General features: G+C 40.6%; 1 non-coding gene across 1 annotated transcript; it reads left to right on the forward strand.

Moving 5' to 3' along the window:
• The first annotated feature begins 628 nt into the window (after positions 1 to 628).
• trnal-aag (transfer RNA leucine (anticodon AAG)) lies at positions 629 to 710 on the forward strand. Its single transcript has one exon. It is a non-coding gene; the product is annotated as a tRNA-Leu (tRNA).
• Positions 711 to 18214: the final 17504 nt, after the last annotated feature.

Raw genomic sequence — 18214 nt, forward strand, 5'->3', positions numbered from 1 at the left:
CAGTACAGTTTACATACATACAGTAATGTTTATGTTCCTAAATTAATATCGTTTATGACCTTCAGATGCGTTATGCTCCTCTTCTTTTTATGCTCAGCTACTAAAATTTCCCTTTAGTGGTAAAATTCCATATAAATATTCAAAACTAAGTGGATTAAAATGTGCACAGTAAAGACATTAAATGATTAAATCTTTGCACTACCAACCAATGCACCACGAGTGCCCCTGTCAGTCATTTTGGCCAGCCAACCACTTACCGCGGTGCCCTGCGGTGGCTTGTGGGTAGGTTACTGTACCGCGGGTTTTTACCGCGCATTTTGAATGGCTGCATCTGTGTGTAGTTTTGTTGTTCAAATAAAACGTAAAAGACACAACTTTCCGGATGCGGCTGCTGTAAAAATAAAATGACATCAAGGGTGCTGTACGCAGAGGTCTGAAACCTGCTCCACAGAAGATCTTTATCCAGAGGTGTTAAAGAAGTCGAGATCTCGCCATGAGAGGGGAAGCATCTCAGAAAAAGCAGGTGCAGTCGGTTCCACGGTCATAACGCCACTAAGTTGGGCAACAAGAGCAAAACCCACCCGACCTCCTCCGAGCAAGTAATGAGACAAAGAGACAGCACACAGCGGGTAGCGTGGCCGAGCAGTCTAAGGCGCTGGATTAAGGCTTTAGTCTCTTTGGGGGCGTGGGTTCGAATCCCACTGCTGCCAGGTGCTTCTGTTGTGTCCCCCTTTCAGCTGACTTCAGACGAAAGGGAGGGAACTGCTTTTTGGCAGTCTCTCAAGAAACTAAGCAAAGTGTTTAAAGATACTTCCTCAGCTTGACATCAAGGCACAAAACAAAAACCTTCTTGCGTCCTCTTAACCCAAAAGCGCTTTCCCACTTTTTGCGTTATGCAGGGAACGACGTCTGCCCAGATCACTTTTGTGTCAATGCAAATCGTAGTGTGCCCTCCGTTTTAATGTTGGCTGTGCTGGCGTGCCGCTTCTGTCTGTGAAACTTGAATGTTCTGCTTCTTCACACCGAATCGTTGGCGGGGGTTGAGCTTGTTAAATCTTTGCGCATAGCGCTCCTTTGGAAGTACTTTGTCCAAGTTCAAAAGCGATCGTGGGATTTACTTCATGCGTTCAAGAAGCATGCCTCGCACGACAGATTTAAATGGGGAATGGAGCCTGCTTCTTGCTGTTTTTCCTGTGGTTGCAGTTACAAAGTTGATCGTGCTTTCACATTCTGTTAACAGTATTCACTGGCTGAGCTTTATCAGTTGGTTCGTAAAGGAATCTCTGCTTCGGTTCCAGAAAAGTCATCTGTAGTGTGTTTTTTCCGTGCCCATGGCAGTCTTTTAAAGCTGGTAGTAATGGCGGCAAAGTTAATTTTTTATCCTCTTTAAAAGAATAAGGACGGGCTGGGGCGAGCTGCATTTACCACTCTTTCAGCTAACCGCCGAACTTGCGAACTGATTACACTGCAGAGCCACAGGCGCCTCGCTTTTCTCCATTCTCTGGGTTAGGGTGAAAAAAAAATACTGCTGGTATTAGCTGGCCTGCTGGGAGTACCTCTTCTTCACTGATAAGCAAGATTTGTGTTTCATCTTTCGAAAGCTGTATAGATTTCTTTCAAAACATGTTGTTCCAGAAAGGAAACGAACACTTGCATTCACCTGAATTAAAAGGCATGGGATTTGCCCGTAAGGATAAATTCTGTACAGTAAGACAGGAAGAACGGCACCGCTGGGAATCGGACCCAGGATCTCCTGTTTACTAGACTGGCGCTTTAGTCAACTAAGCCACGGCGGCGGCAAAGTGCCGTCCTTTGACAGCCACTTGGACATGTCTCAACTGCTCTGAGACATCTGCGTTCGGTGTGCACCGAGCCTGCTCGCCTTGCAAGTTGCCTCATTGACATGCGATAGCTCCACCACTAAGAGAAAGGATGTGAAATGGCTTTTATCTGGCACTTTTCATGTCAGAGGATCTCAATCTGCTTTCCGTGTACAAGAGGATGTCCAACTCATGTAGCTAAAGACGCAGACGACAGTGCTCCACTGAAATCTTGATCTCACAACCCTCGGCATGACTGCGCTGTGTTCTGCTTTAGACAAAGGGGGGAAAAGACTTCTTTCATCACACGTTTTGCACTGTTTACGGTGTTTGCAGTGCTCTTTCTTAAATGAAAACCAGGAATCAGCACCATATGAGGTGTGACTAGATAATATTGGAACAAGTAGCCTCGCCATTCCATGCGTGACGTGAGCAAAGTGTAATTCCTGTCTTTATAGTGTGCTTGTTAGAGACTTAGCTGGCACCCAGAGCGCTTTAAATCCGGGAGTCAGCAGCCCAAGACAAGAGAGCTTCCTTCGTCTATGTTTTTTGCGTGAAGGGGGGAAACCATGCGTGTGCTGCAAACCATCTTAGTATCGAAGTGCCGTCCCACATAACCGATCCAAACAATCTGCTTTACAGAGGAGCACTGCCGGAGCTTATCGTTGGCAAACTGAAGACCAGGCCGACCTCTTCTGTGACTCTTGAACACTGAATCTCAAGGTTGTGAATTCAAGCTCCACGCTGGCGGGAAATTCCATAGGTAATGATCACATTTTCTTGCATGCTAATCAAAAGAAATATTAAGAAACTTTTCCCGATACCAGTTTTTTACAAAAGTAAAGGCACACGGCACATGTGTGCCACATCACGTCCGAGTTTAGTGACAACTACCTCAGAGATTGTAAGCTGGGTAGTTTCAGATCACTTTTTTTTAAAGGTTCAAGCAAACCCGAATACCTTTGCAAGAGACATTTCAGAATCCCAGTGAAATCCAGTACGATTGCTGGATCCCTTGAATTCACAGATCTGCAGTCCACGATTAGAATACTGTGGGTGCGTTGTATAAGCCACACCTCCCAAAATAGTTCTAAAACAGGAGATGCATTCTCGTTTAGGAATTTGAGATAAAGTGAAATGGTCTGGGAAGGGTCCTACATTTGAACAGTTCAAAATAGACGTAAAGGGGTATTTACGGACTCTTTCGAAATGTAAGAACAAGCTGTGCGAACCTTATCTTTATTTACCTTGTGTAATCCTTTTTCATAGAGTGTAATTATATTATAGCATGTGCCCCTGCCGATGTTATTGATATGGTATATGTGCTCTTGTTTGTATTGTATGTAGTTTTGTTGTTTTCAACTGACTTCAAATGAAAGGGAATTAATTGCTTTTTCACAGTCTCTCGAGAAACTCAGTTTTAATTCCCTCCATTTAATGTTGGTTGTGCTTGCGTGCTGCTTCTGTCTGTGAAACTTGAATGTTCTGCTTCTTCACACCGAATCGTTGGCAGGGGTTGAGCTTGTTATATAATAATAATAATAATAATAATAAATAACTTTATTTTATATAGCGCCTTTAAAGGTGGCTTCTCAAAGCGCTTTACAGGATGACAACAACAATAAATAAGAAGAATACACAAGATAAAACACAATTAGAATATATAGAGGAAACAGTGGAAGGTGGTACTAAGAAAAGCAGAGGGGTGAAGAATGGAACCAGTTAAGTAAAAGCTTTTCTGAAGAAGAGGGTTTTGAGTCTGGATTTGAAGGAGTTTAGAGAAGGTGACTCACTGATATCCTTGGGGAGAGAGTTCCAGAGCTTGGGGACATAACAGGAGAAGACCCTGTCACCCATACAATGTAGACGTGGTTGGGGGACAGTAAGGAGAACAGAATTAGAAGAGCGAAGGTTGTGAGGTGGGGAGTAGGGTGATAAAAGCTCAGACAGGTACTGAGGTGCCCAGCCATACAGAGCCTTATAGGTGAGCATGAGGATTTTAAAGTCTACACGGAATTTGACCAGTAGCCAGTGCAAGGACTCCAGGATAGGAGTAATCTGAACACTTGCACTAGACCTGGTCAGGACCACTCAGACATCCTGACAAGTGAAAACAAATGGTGTGCTGAATGCACCAGTAGTTCACGAAACTACGTTTCTTCCCTGAACTGCTTTGCTTGTGAGGCGCCAAGCTGCCTTGAACGGATCGCAGAAATCAAATATATGGATGGATTCAGAGTGTGCTTTCCAACTTTTGTGCAACATTTTCCCTTGATAGGGCGCAGTTGTCCTCACAATGTGGATTAAAATGAAAGGAGTAACGTCAGTGTAAAACAGCTTTCCTTCTCGATGTACCATGGTTGTTTTCCATATTTCTAATGATTTTGGTTTCAAGATCTCAATTTATTGTGAAACATAAAAGCCAGCTGGATAAATCTCTTATACATAATTTATAATGGCCTTTCAACTAATAGCCCGTGCAGGGATCAAACCCCAGCTGTTGTTATGAGCTGCGTTAGGCTCTGCCACATTCAGATGAGAAATTTACCTCTGCTTCTTCATTATATACACAGTGAGCAATATTTGCTAACCTATTGCCCCCCGTGGACTCTGTATTTGATTGTGGTACAGGACCGGTCTTGGGGAAATGAAGTGAGAAGGGTGTGTTCATTAAAAGGCTTACAGAGACCCTGGGAGGGCTCAAACCACCACCCCTTCAGTTAACAGCTGAGCCACAAAGACTCAAGTAGACCTTTACACTTCTCGGTCTCAGTGAAATTGATACACTCGATGAATTTCTGGAGATTCAAGGAAAAGAACCAAGAGTGGCTGAGATTTGCAGGTTTATTTCATTCCATTCTGTGATTTCTGAAGGGAACCCTGTGAAAACACAAGTTTTGACGAGAAGGGATGGACATATAAGGTCCGCAGCCTTGGACAGTATGGTGAGGGCTGCAGGTTGCGGGTTCGACAGCAGCAGCAGCAGAACCTGATCAGTATCACTTACCTCCGATGTCCTCCATACATCCATACACCAAACATTGAAAATGATAAACTTGGTGAATTTCCATCTATTTTCATCAAGTTGAAAAGAAGAACAAACAGTGTCCCTGGATCTGTTATCAAAAACACCACCTTAACTTCTTGGTTCATGCCATGTAAACTGACATAATCAATGGAGTCATGCCGAGGTTGTGAGTTTAAGTCTCACCTGGAGCAGCTTGGTTTTCTGTCTTGACAGGTAAACAGTGTTTTGTGTTATTTGCTTAATGGAGAGATGATTCTCTGTTAATTGTGCTCCTCCTGGAAGAGGTAAAGATGTGAATTTCATGAGGACATTAGTGGAGATGGTGTATCTACTCTCTGTGTGAGTGCTGTGCAGGAAGTATAGTCTGTGGTCTGGGAAGAAAGGACTCTCTTCGGAAGAGCGGCACTATTCACAGGAGAGAATATACATTAAAAAAAATCTTTTTAGGGATGCAAGATTTTTCTTCTTTGGGGAATTAAAAGGAGTGCAGTTTGTGACCTTGTGGTGCAACGGTACCACGTCTGACTCCCAATCAGAAGGTTTTGTGTTCAAATCATGTCGAGGTCAGGCAATAATCTTTCAGGTTCTGCTGGTGCTGAACCTGGAATTCTCACCATGCAGTTGAGTTCTATCTGTACACCACATAGATAATCTTAATGAAATAACAGAGCAGTGCAGGACATGCGGTGAGGAGCTCATGCAGTGAATACTCTTGAAAACAATAAAGTCACTCTGCACATCTGGGAAACATCACGTCTGACTTTAAAGAGAGTTTCATCCGAGAATGGAAGTTAAGAAGTTTCACACCACTTTTGTTTAACAGGCTTAATACATCACCCCATCTAAAATGAAATTCTAAGTGAGAAACATGTGTTTTCTAAATTCTTATCAGTTTTAAAATATCATCTCTTTAAAACAGACAAAGGGTTTATGTGTCGCTCTGAAATTCTGATTGATTTAGAATTAAAAGAAAAGACTGTTTCACAACGCCGTGAAATGATCAAATCTTTCACTCTACTTCTCTCTTGTAGTTGTATTGGGTCACGTATCATGTTTAATCACTTCTTCTAAACACTGGTGCACGTTTTCTCCATGAAAAAAAAGACGTTTTTCCCTTACGTGATCTCTTTTTTATCAAAGAGAACAGAAAGAAGAAAAAAAGAAAAGGTAGTGTCGTAAAAGAACTCTGTCGCCCTTAGGATATGTCAAGCACATTGGACATGAAAAGTGCCCAATAAAAGCCATTTCTCTTTGTTTCTCTTAGTGTCGGGTCTGCTATTGTGTGTAAAGGAGGCAACTTGCTCAGCCAGCAGACTCAGCACTTACTGAACGCAGATGTCTCAGAGCGGTGTGTCCAAATGGCTGTAAAAGAGGAGCCTTCTGCTGGTGCCGTGGCTTAGTAAGTTAAAGCACCTGTCTAGTTAACAGGAGGTCCTGGTTCTAAATCCCAGCGATCATTCATCAGGACTAGTGTTAATATCAATGGAAAGTACTTCAAAATAAAAGTTTTAACTGAAATATTTCAAGAGTAGGAAAGCATTTAAAGTAGAAAAAATCAGTTCAGATGATGTCTTTTAATTTTTGAGAAATGTGCACATACATCACAAGACACTTAACTTTTTCTTCATTAGAGCATGCATATAAACAGCTTATTTTAAAATGTTTGTAATCGTTATTTTTATCAAATTAAATACATCGTCTATCAATAGTAAGAAAGTAAGAAAAATATTTTAGAAACTATGAACTATGAAGAGCGCTTAGCAGGTCGTGTCTTTATCTTAGTCGGTAAAGCATCAGACTTTCAATATGGAGGTCCAGGTTTTAAGTACCTGTTTGGGTAGCTGTGTTTCTGAGGCTTTTGTGAACGCCCAAAACAGTTGATGTATTGTCCTTCAATTTTTCAATTTGTGCCATGGATATTTTAAATGTTCAATCTTTTCAGGCTCTTTAGCATTTTCTTTCAAATGCGAAACAAGTTCAAGGTGTTATTGTCACTGGGCTGCAGGTAGATAATCTACATGAGAGCGCATGTAACAGCACAGGACACCCAGTTAGGAGCTCACACAGCTTTCAGCTCAGTGCGCAGCGCTCTCTTGCCTTCCTGAAGATGACGTTAAATTAGTTAAAATCATGTGATAGTTAAAAAAGCTTAATAGTGAAACAGCCAGCACAAATGGTTGCGTTTGTGATTATGTCACTTCTCTACTACAGCAGTGTCGATAAAAGAAACTCTGAAACCACTAAAGCACTGCACAACTGAATTCGGGAGAATAATATTAGGGATTCTGAGCGATGTCCGCATACAAGCAATCCAATACAGATGCTGAAGTCTTTAAATATTGACTCTCCCTGTTGTGCTGCCTTTTCCTTGAAGGAAAACTATTCAACTGGAAGAATGTTTATCGCAGGTTTAAAACTTGCCGTTGCTATTTGGAGAAATCCACAAACGCGTGTTTTTCATGTTTTAAAAGACAGCCATACCCACTGACAAAATAACGACACTGCTGCTGATTTTTTCCGGAGCCGAATCACAGTTGACCTTTGTGAGCCAATTGATGAAGCCGACCCAGTGAATACTATAGCAGAAGGTGGAAGAGCGTTCAACTTTATAACTACCGCAACCACAGGAAACACAGCAAGAAGCAGAATCAATTTCCCATTGAATGGTGTTGTTGTTGAGGTAGGCGTTGTGAACGCATGCAGAGAATCACACAATTTCTTCTAAACTTGGACAAAGTATTTCTGATGGAGCGCTGTGTGCAAAAATTTCATAAACTGTACTCCTGCTGACAATTCGGTGTGAAAAAGCAGAACATTCGAGTTTCACTGACAAAAGCTGAATGCAAGCCAAAAGCAATATTAAATGGAATTGACAGCACACTACGATTCGCACTGACTGAAAAGTTGTTCCCCGCATGAAGCTGAAAGAGTCAATGAGCATTTCTGTTGAGAAGACAAATTAAAGCTTTTTTCTGCCTTGATGTTGAGCTGACAAAGACTATCTTGAAAGATATCTCAATCTCTCGACAGACTGTCGAATAAATTCTTAACTGATTAAATTCTCATCGGAAGCAAGGTCTTAACATAGAAGAACCTGGCAGCAGCGGAATTTGAACCCATGCCTCCGAAAAGACTGGAGCTTAAAATCCAGCACCTTAGACCGCTCAGCCACACTACCTTCTACAGCACATTCCTTCCTCACATTACTCGATCAAAGAACGCTGGGCTTTAGCTCTTATCCGACATGGAAACGACTGTACCTTTGTTTTCTGAGATATTTCCTGTCACTTGGTGAAATCTCAACTTCTTTGGCAGCTCTGAATATAGTTCTTCTTTGGAGCAGACTTCAGACCTTTTATTTAATTTATAAAGGAGGGTGCATTCCGAAATGTGTAATTCCTGTTTTAGAAATGCCCTGAGCTGTGTGTCTTCTTTTAACGCACAAACAGTGTTCTAACTGTATACTGTAGATCAGTGCAGCTATCGTACTGGATTTAGCTGGGATTCTCAAATTTTTCTTGAGAAGGTATTCAGGGTTGCTTGAAACTTGAATAAATAAGTGATCTAAAACTACCTACTGTACCTTTCAATCTCTGATGTTGCTGTAACTAAACTCGGATGTGGTCTTTTGCAGATGTGCAGTGTGCCTTTACTCTTGTCATATTAAACACTACCTCTGTTGTTGGGCAGAGTTGAAGGGGAACAAACTGCACAGAAAATTACGGAACGATAAAATGTTTCTACACTTCAAAATGTCCCTTTAAAACCCTCCTCACACACGTCGGTGTGGGGAGTGGGCAGGTAGAGAGGTTTTACAGATGCTCATGATATTTCTCACGGGGTGTTACCTGTTGTAGTATCTCTCTCTGCGCCTTTGGAAATAAAAGAGTGGCTGAAGTGTGAGGTAACATTTTGAACAGCCTCTTTGTCTTACAAAACAAGAAATGAAAATCAACTGGTAAATTGAACAGTGCAGTAATCAGCACAGTATACAGTAGGAAGCAATTAAACAAAATGATTAGCAAAAATTGAAGTTGAGTAGATTGGAGTAAGAAATTAATTCTATTTGTAAGCAAACGAGAACCCGCGCTGCGCATGAATCACACCAATCTTTCAGCATTTCTGAAACGTTTGATTGAATTGACAAAGAAATCCTCTCCCGATCTTCATCTTTGAAAAGGTTAACCTTTTGAGCCAGCAGGTGTAACACTGCAAAGCTGCCTGTTTCTCACAGATGTTTGAAGCTGTAGATAACATTTTGCATGTTTGGTGCCATGGCTTAGCTGGTTAGTGTGCCTGACTAAAAAACAAGAGATCCTGGGTGTGAATCCCAGTGGTATCTATTCATAAACAGCAGGCCAATCACTGCCAATATTTATGGAGCTCAATATAAGGATGAAAGGATATGCATGTGTTACAGCTTTCAGCAGGTGTTTTACGTTTTAGCACAAGTGTTGGCTCTGTGGCGCAATGGAGGGCGTGTTGGACTTCTAGATGTTAATAGAATGAAGTCATTCAAAGGTTGTGGGTTGGAGTCCCCCCAGAGTCACATGTTATTTTGATTCAGCCTTTCGAAATCCTCTAGGGATTGGTGTTGATCAAGTCAAATAGAGGACTTCTTCTGAGTCGACAGTCGAAAATGAACCAGCGGCCGCAAGACAGAAATTAGCACTGGACCTGGTCAGTCATCACATTATTCCTATCCTGTAGTCCTTGCACTGGTTTCCTGTCAAGTTTCATGTCGACTTCAAAATCCTCATGCTCACCTATGAGCCTCTCCATGGCTTGGCATTTCAGTACCTGTCTGAGCTCTTATTGCCCTACTCCCCACCTCGCAAGCTTGGCTCTTCTAATTCTGGTCTCCTATCTGTTCCCCAAGCCTGTCTACACTCTATGGGTGACAGGGCCTTCTCCGGTTATTCCCCCAACCTCTGGATCTCTATCCCTAAGGATATCAGAGAGTCACCTTGTCTAAACTCCTTCAAATCCAGACTCAGAGCCTCCTTCTTTAGAAGAGCCTTTAATTAACTATTCTTTACCCCTTTGCTCCTACTGTATTTAGTACCACCATCTACTGTCTCCTTTAACTGTGTATTCTCATCCTGCTTATCTTGTGTATTTTTTCATTGTATTGTTCTCATTCTGCAAAGTGCTTTGAGAAGCCACCTTTAAAGGTGCTATATAAAGTAAAGTTTATTATTATTATTAATAATGAACAGTGCATTTAACACTGAGCACACTTGGTCCTTCTTTGAGAAGGATTGCAGGGGTAGGGAACAAGCTTTTCACGTGTGTTGTTGAAGACCATATCATGGCTTTGTTGCAGGAAATGTCTGAATGCCATCATCGGAGTAAGAAGAGGATCAGGGTTTTGGGGAAGTCTTTTTGATGCCTGAAACTGTGTGGTTCCTGGTTGTAACGGCTGGCACTCTACACCTAAACAACAGAGAACACCGTTGACATCGCTGAACTGCCTAGCGGACATTTTGTCGCCTTCTTCTGACCTGTATTTAAAGCAATTCTCTGAAAACGTGGCACATTATATCTGTGGTACCTTTATGGAGGGTGAGCGCACTCATAAGGATCATAGATTCGATCACAAGCATCTAAAAATGAGCGTGAGAAAATGACATCACGCTTGAATGGCACGAGTTCTCCTTTTCCCTCCATAGAAAATGTGTGTTTTAAAGGAGGTGTCATGTTATTTTTTTGCCAGACAAAGCAATGCCGTAAGAACAGTGTGGTTATTTAAATGTATTGGTATGAAATTGGTTTAAATCAAGGGATGTAACAACAAAAAATTAAGTGCTTCTTAACACAGAGATAGTTGGAGATATTTGGCAGCAGTGGGATTCCAACTTATGTCCCCAAAGAGTCTGGAGCTTTAATCCACCTCTTTAGAGTGCTCGGCTGCGTTAGCCTTGACTGCCTCATACCTCACACTGGCTCAGAGAAAACTGGGTGGCTTGCAAAGACTGGTAGGAGAGGAAAGGAATAAATACTTCTTTTTTATCTGCTAAAAGAAGGAAAGAAATATTTGATAATTGTTTGTTTAGCAGTTGTTTTGATCAAATTATTGTAATGCAGTGGCAGGTACAATTAAGGTATAATATGTACATGAACTGAGTCTGAAGTCTGAGTCGTTGATGGCAGCTGACTATGACTGGAGGACAGTTCATCATGAGTGGGTAAGCCTGCATAATGAGGGAGAAGAGATCGGCCTCTGTGACGCAGTGTCCAGTGACACTATCTGTCCTACTGTTCTCTGCTAACGTAGAGGGTGAATGTTGTTTAAGGTGAATGTAAGGTTTCTTTCTTGTAAAATATTTTCGAGCACATTTTTGTTGCTGAAACTTTATCTTGTGCTTTTGAATTAATTCCGATATTGTCACCTAATTCTATGCATTGCTTCACCAGACTAGAACATTTAGAGGAGCTAAATTGCATTAATGAATTGCATAGTGATAGTATTTCTTATCGTTTAAATATTTCAGTCAAAAATGTAGAGAAGGTGCTCCTGTTTTCACCATTATAAAAACTGTGTTTCACCAGTAATATTTACTCTCATAAAAGATTGTAATTGTATTGTTCTGTTCTGTGACAGTCTTGAGTGACACAAACCTTCTCTTTTACTGCACTACACTTCTCCAGAGGCCAGTTCAGCACACAAGGATCCTCAGTCAAACAAACACTGCAATAGCTTGATAAAAGACACTTCTCATCCTTTCTCTTAGTGTTGGTGCTACTATTCTATGCAAAGGAGGCACCTTGACAATTAAAGGAGTCTTCATGAAGGTGTGCATGGCAAGCTCTCCACTGGCAATTGACTGGGCTTTTGAAGAAACCAATCTCATTCAACAACCATACAAATTGCACAGCTTAAGGCACATGAAGCGAAATTCGTGAGCAGATAAACACAAAACAATGTCGCTTCACATTATTTGCAAAGCTGTTTTGCTTGTCTAACCACCTCATCCTACTTTGCAGTGAGCACATATATTTCATTTTCTTCTCTTATATTTTCCTTGATATTTTACTATCCCTTTCCCCCATGTGGAGATGTATCCACATCCAAAACCCCATGTTTCACCCTACATTTGTGCCAGTTTTACAATCTGTGTAAAAGCCTGCCTTACACAGGTCTAGTGGTACAATCAGTCAGTCTGTGTTACTTATATAGCTGCGCACAGTGGAGTCATGCTGAGGTTATAAGTTCAAGCCTCCCCTGGAGCCATTAAGTCTTCTGAATGTTTTCCACTCATAAAAAGTTCATTTGCCGTAGCAGTTTCACTGTGACTTTGCAGGTAAAATATTCTTAATGAGAATAATATTTTGTATGCAATAAATAACCGCACCAGAAAATATTGGAGAGAAATGGCTTGTCGCACTATTTGCAGCAGACACTCAGACACAGAAATGTCCTGTCATTAAAGAAAATTTATGAAGAAGAGGTGTGACATCATTGCAAAGGCGATATTTTCTGATGTCTGTCTTGGTTAATAATCATTTGCGTGGGAATTACTTCTGTCGTTATTACTAATACTGATAAAAACAGAGAACTCACAGCTCTCTGGATGTTGGTCATGACTCTAGAAAGTGTTTTTATTTGCAAGCAGCTCTGGAACTCAACACCTGTTGATGGGTCACTTCTGTCAGACACATCAGTGGAACCCAAGCCCACCTACACACACATTCACACACACTGATAGATATACTGTACACCTACACTCTCACACACATTTACAATCACAGACACATCACACATTTATACACACAATCAGACACTTACACACTCACATATATACACTCACACATGCTATCATCATTAATACTCACATAGACGCAGGCACTACACACACTAACAGACATACCAACACATACACTTACAAATATAAAACTACACACTGACAGACACCACACACTCACAGACACACACCATACACACACATTCACAGGCATGCATTCACAGAAACAGACACTACGCATACTCACAGACACACACTTATAGACACCAAACACTCAGAGACCTCACAGGCTCACACACTAACAGCCCACACATGCACAGACACCACACACTTCCAGACATGCACCCACACACGCACAGATACCACAAACACACTTATCCACAGATACATAATAACTAACACAAATATAAATACTACTAATACTACAACAGTAACACTATTACTAACACTGACACAAACTACTAATAATAACAGTAATGCTGTTACTAAAACTAACATTACTACTAGTGTTAATACTCTAACAGTAACACTATAATTATAATTAATATTAACATGAATATGAACATTAAAACTAAAACAATAAGTAGTGCCACTGTCATTAATACTCACATGAACACTAGCATTAAAACTACCAGTTGTACTCTCACTAATATTAACATGAAGACACTGATATTAGTATTAGTTGCTGCCCGTGATGTCACACCGCTCTCTGTGACAAATGCGAGACACTTATACGCATGCAGTGACGGAGCGCCTGTCGCCTTGGTTACCATTCTTATGATTTATAAACACTGGAAAAATGCATTTAAACTGTTACATACATACATTTATGAACTTGAAATATCATTTTCTAGCTCTAGGATACAGTTACCTAAATAATAATATGAATAATCATTGTTTAATTTCGGATTGAACATTATTAACCCTATCTATCTATGAATTGGCTTCATTACTCTGCTCTCCTCCTCACTGATAGCTGATGTGTGGTGAGCGCTCTGGCGCACCATGGCTGCCGTTGCATCATCCAGGTGGATGCTGCACATTGGTGGTGGTGGAGGGGAGTCCTCATTACCTGTAAAGCGCTTTGAGTGGAGTGTCCAGGAAAGCGCTATATAAGTGTAAGCAATTATTATTATTATTAACCCTAAATGCACTATGGTAATTGGTCGATACAGTCATTATTGTCCTGGCCAAATATCCCATTGGCCCTTACCAATCATGGCCTCCTAATAATCCCACCTCTATGAACGGGCTACATTACTCTGCTCTCCTCCCCACTGATAGCTGATGTGTGGTGAGTGTTCTGGCGCACTATGGCTGCCGTCGCATGATCCAGGTGGATGCTGCACATTGATGGTGGTGGAGGGGAGTCCTCATTACCTGTAAAGCGCTTTGAGTGGAGTGTCCAGAAAAGCGCTATATAAGTGTAAGCAATTATTGTTATTATTATTATTATTATTTATTATTATTAACTGTTTTTTAGATATTTAAACAGGATCAAGAAAAGAATCAGTACTCACCAATCGGTGAAGTTAATCGATTTTTCTACGGTTCTTTAGTTGAAATAATTGGTTGTCGATAGATAAGTGATCAATAACTCTTCTCCGTGCGCTCCGTGCGCCTCCCGCGCTCTTTCTCTCTCTGATCCCGGCTCTCTGGCTGGTGTCTGTGACGTCACAGCGCTTATCCTGACAGAACATAGCGTGTCTCTGCTGCTTTTGTGTGTCTTTTTCAGGAATGCCAGAGGTACTCGAAATGTTGCAAAAAGAAAAGCGTCTTTTTCGTTTTGTAAAAAGGTGAGTGCTGATTTTTATTTTATACAGGAAATGCATGCATGTTGAAACACTAAATTATATAAATAATTGAGAAATAATAAAGCCAGGAAAACATATATGTAAAAATACAATTTGATCACATAATTTACTTCATTACCTCTGGTGGTTAAATGTTTTTTTTCTGTTGTGTTTTTTTCTCTTGTACCTGTTTCTGATCCTCTGGTTGTAGTTATATTTGTAAATTCTATACGTTTAATAAAAAAAAGAGTGCGTCTCTGCTGGAGGAGACATCTGTCCGGAGCCCGGAGGGCTTTTCATACAAATATAACATCTCCCAAAAAAAAAAAAACGGGCTGTGAAGAGAGGCGATTTATAACAGTTGGAGGAGGAGAGCGACAAACCGAGGAATTAAATTCATTAAAAAGAAAAAAAAAAGTTTACTTCACAGATTAATGCATTACAAAGCGTACCCATGTGGAGCAGTAGAGAACGAGCACGAGTCCCTGAAATAAGCGCTTTTTAGGGTTTTACACGAATCATCAGAGTATAGAAGCCAGGAGGATCAGACTCATGTTCCTGGAGGTTAAAATGTGTATCCTGGTTTCATTTCCACCCAGCTCTCAGCTCTATAGGTAGTCTGATGATTTAAATTAACTGTATAACTGTTACAAGACTTCATCTAATTGTACATTTATAAGACTGTCTGTGAGACACTTGTGAGAGCAGCTGAATCCCAGGGCTGGTGTAGAATCACCAGAGCACTGCTCAGAGATACAGACTGGTCAACTGGTCACTATTGTAGTCACGACCATCGGCCCATTGGCTACTAATAATCAATATACTGATCAGAGTGTCAATACTGGTGTTTATTACATAAATACTAATATAATTCCACACTCACTTGTGTTATAAAACACTTAAAAAACATGTTTGGAGGCTGATATACAGTAAAGAAAGTAATACTGAAGGGCTGGAAGTCCTGGAAAGGGTTAATAGAAGCTTCTTGCTTCTGACCTGGAACAGAGCCCACAGCTGCCAGATCAGTGACCCCTGAGCCCAGTTCACAGAGAGGAGAACCAGGAGCTCTTTTATGTCTCTAAGAGGACTGGGAGAAAGGAGAAAAGGGGGAGATGTGACTTGAGTCCAGGCTGTTCTGTCTGATATTGTTCATGTAGCAGCACTGATTGTCTGAATATTTTCTGGTTCTGGATTGTGAGGATAGAGAGCAGTACGGAGTTGAGCTTCTGTCTGAATGTGAGTCTAAGCTGTGAATCTGACTGAGAAGAGAATAATGTTTTTTTTATTCTGCCCCAGAATTTTTCTTCTTTGCCAAGTGGTGTTACATCCCCTTCAGATACTCTGCACAGACTGCCAGAGAGAAGAGGAGAGAGAGATGGACAGATAAGAGCACACGCAGCGAGAGAGACATACGTCTTGATTTACTTTGAAGCAACTGTTCATTTCTTTTCTGGAACAAGTTGTTTCTGAACTTCAAGAAATTCAAACAACTTATGAAAGATAAAATACAAGTCTTGCTTATCAGGACAGAAGAAATACCGCAGGAAAATGCCAGTGATTTTTCTCCTTTTAACGAAAAGTGGAGAAAAACAATGGCAGTGCATTTCCGTCGGCTTGATTTAGCTTAATACAAGTATTCACTTCCTTTTCTGTAGATTACAGCCTGCGAAAGATGAAATAAAGTTATTGGTTATTCATGGTCAGTGCAGGAGAAATACTGCTGGCTGGCAGGAAAATGTCAGTATTTTATTTTAACTACAAACGTGTGAATGGCAAAAAACAACGGGAGTGTGTTTCTGTGCAGCTGTTAAACAAAGGGCTGGTGGTTCAAACCCACTCAGGGATGCGCTTCAGATTGTTCCGCTATAACCATAATCTCTGTTAAAACTTGATGGGATTTCTTTGCAAACCCTCTTGATCTTTGCAGGAAATGTGCATTTTACTCGTGTGGAACTACATGTAAACAATTAAGTACCTAAGTCAATGTTCAAGAGAACCATTTTCACATGTGGAATTTTATCTTCAACTGGCTGTCAGGAGAATTCATTCATACACCCGTTGTATCCTTAGCAAAAATATTTTAAAATTAGATCACAGATTTGTTGGAGAACTTGACAATCCTTGAAAATCATTAAGTAAGCATTATACAAATGTGCGTTGATATTTTGTATATTTACCTTAATTGTAATAAATATAAACATAATTGCTTTGATATGGATGTTCATTTGAAGGATTTGAGGAAACTATCAAGGATCTCAGAACAACCAAAGATACATTTGGGCATCTGCTATTGGTAAAGATTAACGAATACAGTAAGTGTGAAGCTTGCACACACACGAGAGAAAAAAAAACAAAGATCATCGTCATTATACTGACGGTGTGTATAGCAGAGGATGGTTTCGATCCATCGACCTCTGGGTTATGGGCCCAGCACGCTTCCGCTGCGCCATTCTGCTGACAGCTGTCATAGCGTGATTCAACGCAACTGCTCTATCTTTGCTTTCTAAAAGTGCGCCCGAGATGAAAAGTCTAAACGGTAAACGCAGACGTCACTTTGAGCACTTGGTGTTTTATAGTACAAATATCACAGGCTGTACTACATGGGCGTGTCTTCAAGATCGTTGTGAACCAAAGCTTCCGCTTTCCGAGGCAACTGATTCTTTCGTCGTTAATTCCCAAATCTTTTAATGAGAATCAGTGAAACGAAAACGAAACACATGTACACACTCGGGTCGTAGCGTGAAAGAAAAATGATGCAAGCATTTGAGAAATAAGAAGAGTAGTCTGAACAGCTCCAACCTATCAACTGTTCTACAGTGATCGCTCCCTCTACACCCGCTTTATAACACTGAAAATGATGCAGGAAGCACAGCAAAGTTCTAAAACCAGCGGTTGAAAAGCGTCTAGATACATAAAATGACAATTTCTCAAAAGTAAAATCTTAATCTTTTAAATATTGTCATTCATATATTTTCGTTTTTCTCTTTTTTACATAACACGCTTTCGAGAAATAGACTGTCTTGTAATGAAAGCTGCATTAGAAAATGTGTATCTAAATTAAAATCGGGAATATGTCTTTTGCGTTATTCAGCTTTCTTAGCGCTTGGGTCTCGATTCAGATATTGCAATGAAAGCAACAGGGGAGTAAGTTTTCCTTTTCTAAATCAAAGGTGATCTGCTCACAAGGAAGTATAAAAACTTCAGCGTTTACTTTTTGAAGACCGCAAATGGTCGAAATACTGTTGCTTCATAAGCTAATAAGTAACATTTCTGACCACGCATTGTATTACTAATGCTATTATTAATTAAAAAAAGCTTAAATTCACATAATGGAATTTAGATGGCTCAAACTAGTCTATTCCTTGTACAACTTTACTTGCCCGCTGAGTAGAGTTTTAACCAACGGCAGCAGATGTAGCAGTAATAGCAACACCGGGGAGTGTCACAATACACTCTGTGAAAGAATTGCGGCTTCAGATCGTTTTGTTCTGTTGAAGCTACCCACAGGCTCTAAATTGTTGACATTGGCTGTGATCTTTTTTCAGGTTTCATGAAATCCTTTACATATTTGAAATATTTAATTCGGGTTCGCCCTGTCATGGAAATATAACTATCAAGGAAGCCACAAGAGAGAGTTCTCACCCGAGTAAGGTCTTTATTTCAATATTGCAATATTGGGAGCCCTGCTGCCACTTCGCAAAGTGCAACCAGAGACTCAATTTGTTACAAGCAGTACAGGGTTTTTATAAGACGTTGCGCTGTAAAAAAGTTCAGCACTTGGTCCCTTCTAAAACTTCCCCTTTCTCTAAGAGAAAACAGATTAGATCA

The sequence above is a fragment of the Lepisosteus platostomus genome, chromosome 5 (assembly GCF_059453375.1).
Source record: "Lepisosteus platostomus isolate fLepPlt1 chromosome 5, fLepPlt1.hap1, whole genome shotgun sequence".
In the NCBI taxonomy this organism is placed as follows: Eukaryota; Metazoa; Chordata; class Actinopteri; order Semionotiformes; family Lepisosteidae; genus Lepisosteus; species Lepisosteus platostomus.